This window comes from Ranitomeya variabilis, chromosome 5 (genome assembly GCF_051348905.1).
Source record: "Ranitomeya variabilis isolate aRanVar5 chromosome 5, aRanVar5.hap1, whole genome shotgun sequence".
Lineage (NCBI taxonomy): Eukaryota > Metazoa > Chordata > Amphibia > Anura > Dendrobatidae > Ranitomeya > Ranitomeya variabilis.
Genome location: NC_135236.1, coordinates 262,892,245 through 262,898,825, shown reverse-complemented (window position 1 = coordinate 262,898,825; position 6,581 = coordinate 262,892,245).

The window sequence follows — 6,581 nt, the reverse complement described above, 5'->3', positions numbered from 1 at the left end:
TGGCACTTGGCCACTCTTTTCCCACTCCCGTGTAGCGGTGGGATATGGGGTAATGAAGGGTTAATGCCACCTTGCTATTGTAAGGTGACATTAAGCCAGATTAATAATGGAGAGGCGTCAATTATGACACCTATCCATTATTAATCCAATTGTCTGAAAGGGTTAAAAAACACACATGTTATTAAAAAGTATTTTAATGAAATAAACAAACAGGTTGTTTTAGTATTTTATTGCTCTCTCAATCCATCCGGAAGACCCTCGCTTGGCAAAATAATAAACCAACAATATACATACCTTGGGATGAACTGTCAGGTCCCACGAAGTAAATCCATCTGAAGGGGTTAAATCATTTTACAGCCAGGAGCTGCGCTAAAGCACTCGCTCGTGGTTGTAAAAACCCCGGGTGCTGAAAGGAAAGCAGGGTGATCTGTACTTACATTGTCGCGGTGAGGCGCCCTCTGGTGGATGAACTCATATGAACTCGAGCGTGGGAACTTTTCCAAGGCTGCAGTTCATGAGAACATCCAGCAGAGGGTGTCTCACCGCGACTCAATGTAAGTACAGATCACCCAGCTTTCCTTTCAGCACCCGGGGTTTTTACAACCACGAGCGAGTGATTTAGCGCAGCTCCTGGCTGTAAAATGATTTAACCCCTTCAGATGGATTTACTTCGTCGGACCTGACAGTTCATCCGAAGGTATGTATATTGTTGGTTTATTATTTTGCCAAGCGAGGGTCTTCCGGATGGATTGAGAGAGCAATAAAATACTAAAACAACCTGTTTGTTTATTTCATTAAAATACTTTTTAATAACGTGTGTGTGTTTTTTAACCCTTTCAGACAATTGGATTAATAATGGATAGGTGTCATAATTGACGCCTCTCCATTATTAATCTGGCTTAATGTCACCTTACAATACCAAGGTGGCATTAACCCTTCATTACCCCATATCCCACCGCTACACGGGAGTGGGAAGAGAGTGGCCAAGTGCCAGAATAGGCGCATCTTCCAGATGTGTCTTTTCTGGGGTGGCTGGGGGCAGATGTTTGTAGCCAGGGGGGGCCAATAACCATGGACCCTCTCCTGGCTATTAATATCTGCCCTCAGTCACTGGCTTTACCACTCTGGCGGAGAAAATTGCGCAGGAGCCCACGCCAATTTTTTCCGCGATTTAACCCTTTATTTTAGCAGCTACAGCGCCCAAATTTTGCACATACACACTACTAACATTAGTAGTGTGGAATATGCAAAAAAAAGGGGATATGAGATGGTTTACTGTATGTAAACCATGTCTCATATCCTGTCGGGTTTGGGAAGGAGAAATGAAAAGCCGGCAATTGAATTACCAGCTTTTCACTAACACCGCTGTGTATTTCTCGCAAGTCACACTGCTGGTCCGTGTGGAATCCGTATTTTTCTCGCCCCCATAGACTTTCATTGGCGTATTATTTGCGCAATACGCTGACAAACGCAGCATGCTGCGATTTTGTACGGCCGTAGAAAGCCGAATAATACGGATCCGTAATATACGGCTGATAGGACCAGACCCATTGAGAATAATTGTGCCGTTTGTTTGGTGAGTTTTACGGACGTATTTTCTGCGCTCTTACGTCCGTAAAAATCGCTAGTGTGACGCCGGCCTAAGAGTCAGAACTCACCAATTCTGCCGAAAAAATGGCCACTCAGCACACCATTCATAATGCCCATACCTGCGGTTCTACATACCACTGGTCTACTCCATAACATAGAAAATACATGCGACCAGACACTATGCAGATGATTGAGGGCCGTACAGAAGGGTATTGTGGGCTGCAGGTTGTGTAACCCTTGGTTTAGGTTTATTTTAAGTAGCACATTCAGTATATAATGAAAATTCCTGTAACTTCCTAATATATTTTCGGATTAAATTCCTACTAAATTTCAGGATCTGTCTACAGTCATGGACAAAAATTTTGAGAATGAGACAAATATAAATTTTTCAAAAGTCTACTGCTTCATTTTTTCTAATGGCAATTTGCATATACTCCTGAATGTCAGAGTGATCAGCTTAACAGCAATTACTGTACTTGCAAAGTCAATATTTGCCCAGAAAATTAACTTTAACCCCCAAAACACATTTCAACATCATTGCAGTCCTGCCTTAAAAGGAGCAGCTAACATCGTTTTAGTGATTGATCCAATAACACAGGTGTGGGTGCTGATGAGGACAGGGCTGGCGATCAATCAGTCATGATTAAGTAAGAATGACATCACTGGATACTTTAACCCCTTAATGACAGCCAATACGTCTTTTAACTGACCTGAGATATAAGAGAATATCCTCCCCATACAGGTGACAATCCAGCAGCTGTCGGCTGTACACTATAGCTGACAACTTGCTGCATTAGCCACGATCAGTGCTTGCACCGTCCAAATCTGTTTAACCCCTTAGATGCTGCTGTCAATAGTGACTACATCATTATAAATGGTTAAAAGAGTGTGAGGGCTTCCTCTTTATCCAAACTGGTGCCCTCAGATCATGATTTTGTGGTCCTGATGTTTGCCGTGGCAATTCACGACCAAATAGCGGCCTTAGAGTCTGACTGCTGTAGTAATCTGTTCAGAAGTTAGCGGCATTTAGGTGGTAAAAATGCACATTTTCATTTCTGTCATGTCACTTTGCATTAATTCCTGTAAAGCACCTGAAGGGTTAACAAACTAACTGACAGCAGTTTTCAATATGTCAGGGGGTGCTGTTTTTAAAATGGTATCACGTTTGGGGGGTTTCCAATATATAGGACCCCCAAAGTCACTTTAAACATGGATAAGTCCTTAAAAAACGAAATTTTGTAAATTTCCTTGAAAATATGAAAAATTGATGCTACATTTTTAAACCTCCTAAAATGCTAACAAAATAAAATAACATTTTACAAATGGTGCTGATATAAAGCCGACATATGGGAAATGTTATTTATTAATGGTTTGCTGTGGTATGACTATCTGGATTAAAGGGATAATCATTCAAATTTAGAAAAGTGCAAATTTTTTAACATTTTTCTAACATTTTTGATATTTTTTATAAGTAAACACAAAACATATTGACCTAAATTTACCATTATCATAAAGTATAATGTGTCATGAAAAAACAATCTCAAAATCACTGGGATTTGTTGAAGCGTTGCAGAGTTATTACCACATAAAGTGACACTGGTCAGATTTCAAAAATTTGGCTCCGTCACTAAGGGGTTAAAAGGAGGCTGGTGCTTGGTATCATTGTTTCTCTTCAGTTAACCATGGTTATCTCTAAAGAAACACGTGCAGCCATCATTGCACTGCACAAAAATGGCCTAACAGGGAAGAGTATCGCAGCTACAAAGATTGCACCTCAGTCAACAATCTATCGCATCATCAAGAACTTCAAGGAGAGAGCTTCCATTGTTGTCAAAAAGGCTCCAGGGCGCCCAAGAAAGACCAGCAAGCGCCAGGACCGTATCTTAAAACTGTTTCAGCTACGGGATCGGACTACCAGCAGTGCCGAGCTTGCTCAGGAATGGCAGCAGGCTGGTGTGAGTGCTTCTGCACGCACTGTGAGGCGGAGACACTTTGAGCAAGGCCTGATTTCTAGGAGGGCAGCAAAGAAGCCACTTCTCTCCAGAAAAAATATCAGGGACCGACTGATATTCTGCAAAAGGTACAGGGAGTGGACTGCTGAGGACTGGGGCAAAGTCATTTTCTCTGATGAATCCCCTTTTCGATTGTTTGGGACATCTGGAAAACAGCTTATTCGGAGAAGAAGAGGTGAGCACTACCACCAGTCTTGTCTCATGCCAACTGTAAAGCATCCTGAAACCATTCATGTGTGGGGTTGCTTCTCAGCCAAGGGAATCGGCTCACTCACAGTCTTGCCTAAAAACACAGCCATGAATAAAGAATGGTACCAGAATGTCCTCCAAGAGCAACTTCTCCCAACCGTCCAAGAGCAGTTTGGCGCCCAACAATGCCTTTTCCAGCATGATGGAGCACCTTGCCATAAAGCAGAGGTGATAAGGAGATTTTTGTGTACTCACCGTAAAATCTCTTTCTCCGAGTCAATCATTGGGGGACACAGGACGAATGGGGTGTTATGCTGCTGCCACCAGGAGGACACTAAGTTAAACACACACAAAAGATTAACTCCTCCCCTGCAGTATACACCCACGGCTGGACAATCCGGAGCCAGTTCGGTAACAAAGCAGTAGGAGTAAACCAGTTAAAAACAGAAAACATGTTATAGTCAAAAACACAGACTGAAAAGAATAACCAAGCCAAACTAGGCTAACAGGGAGGGTGCTGTGTCCCCCAATGATTGACTCGGAGAAAGAGATTTTACGGTGAGTACACAAAAATCTCCTTTTCTCCTACGTATCATTGGGGGACACAGGACGAATGGGACGTCCCAAAGCAGTCCCTGGGTGGGCAACAAGAAGTTATAAATGCTGTGCGTGCCTACGAGCTACAGATGAGACACTGCCGCCTGTAGGATTCGCCTACCGACGGACGCGTCTGCCGAGGCCTGAGAGTGCACATGGTAGTGCTTCGTGAACGTATGTAGGCTGGACCATGTGGCAGCCTTACAGACCTGTGCTGCCGATGCCTGATGCCGGATGGCCCAGGACGCGCCGACTGACCGGGTAGAATGAGCCTTGATCCCCGGAGGTGCGGCGTGACCCTTGACACGGTAGGACTCTTGGATGGCGGAACGAATCCACTTGGCAATGGAGGCCTTGGAAGCGGGTAGACCCTTCCGTGGCCCTTCCGGAAGAACGAACAAGGCGTCTGACCTACGGAGAGACGCAGTTCTGGAGACATAACGTCTGAGACCCCTCACTAGGTCCAGAGTGTGGAGCGCCCTTTCCGTGCGGTGAGAAGGAGCAGGGCACAGTGAGGGAAGAACAATCTCCTCATTAAGATGGAATGAGGAAACGACCTTCGGAAGAAAAGTCGGACATGTCCGTAGAACTACCTTGTCCTGGTGGAAAACGAGGAAAGGAGGTTGGCAAGACAGGGCTGCTAGCTCAGAGACACGTCTAATAGACGTGACAGCCACGAGAAAGGCAATCTTCCACGATAAGAACCGCAAGGACACTTCTTGCAAGGGTTCAAAGGGTGGCTCTTGAAGAGCACAGAGGACCAGATTCAGATCCCATGGTTCCAAGGGCATCTTGTAAGGTGGAACCATATGAGAAACTCCCTGGATGAAAGTCTTGACTTGCAATTTGTTTGCAATCCTTCTCTGGAAAAGAACCGAGAGAGCAGAAATTTGGCCCTTAAGAGAGCTGAGAGCAAGGCCCAAGTCTACGCCTGATTGGAGGAATTCCAAAATGTGAGGAATAGAAAATTGGAGGGGAGACCGACCCCGATCTCTGCACCAGGCGAAGTAAGCCTTCCAGGCGCGGTGGTAGATGCGCATGGAGGAAGGCTTGCGTGCGCGGAGCATGGTAGATATAACCGTCTGGGGCAAACCCTTCTGCCTCAGTACCCAGGACTCAACGGCCACGCCGTTAAAGATAGGGCCTCTGAGTTCGGGTGGTAAATGGGCCCTTGAGACAGAAGGTCTGCGCGACTTGGCAGCCTCCAGGGTACGTCTGAGACCAGTTGCACCATCTCGGCGTACCACGTCCTGCGCGGCCAGTCCGGGGCGATGAGAATTACTGGAATCCGTTCTGCCCTGATCTTCCTGATTACCTTTGCCAGAAGAGGAATTGGGGGAAAAATGTATGGGAGTCTGAAACCCTGCCATGAGAGGACTAGAGCGTCGGCTCCGAAGGCTGAGGGGTCGTGAGACCTGGCCATGAAGACGGGAACCTGGCAATTGAGGCGAGATGCCATCAGGTCCACGTCCGGAGTCCCCCAACGAGAGCATATCTGGTGAAAGACTGCGGGATGGAGAGACCACTCTCCGGGATCGAGGCTGTGGCGACTTAGAAAGTCCGCTTCCCAGTTTTCCACGCCCGGGATGTAAACTGCTGATAGTATGGAGTGGTTGGTCTCGGCCCAGCGGAGAATGAGCGATACCTCGACCATGGCCGCCTTGCTGCGAGTGCCCCCTTGCCGGTTGATGTAGGCTACCGCAGTGGCGTTGTCGGACTGGACTCTGACCGCGCGGCCGGAAAGAAACGGCTGAAACTGGCGGAGTGCCAGTCGGATTGCCCGAATCTCTAGGATGTTGATGGGCAGCTGGGATTCCTGCGGGGACCAGCGACCCTGAGTCGAGTGGCATCGGAACACAGCGCCCCAGCCGAAGAGACTGGCGTCCGTTGTGACGACCAACCAGTGCACCGGAAGAAAGGACTTCCCCCGAGTCAGGGAGGACCTCTTGGTCCACCACCTGAGGGACTGCCTGATTGAGCGAGAGAGCAGGAGACGGCGGTCTAGCGAGGCAGGATTCCTGTCCCATACTGCTAGAAGGGCGTGCTGTAGGGGACGGAGGTGAAATACCGCAAAGGGCACTGCCTCCATTGCCGCCACCATCCTGCCGAGAACCCTCATGGAGAAACGTAGGGAGTGAGGGAGAGGTTGGGTAAGCTTTCGGACTTCTCTCTGCAGAGTGGATACCTTTTCCG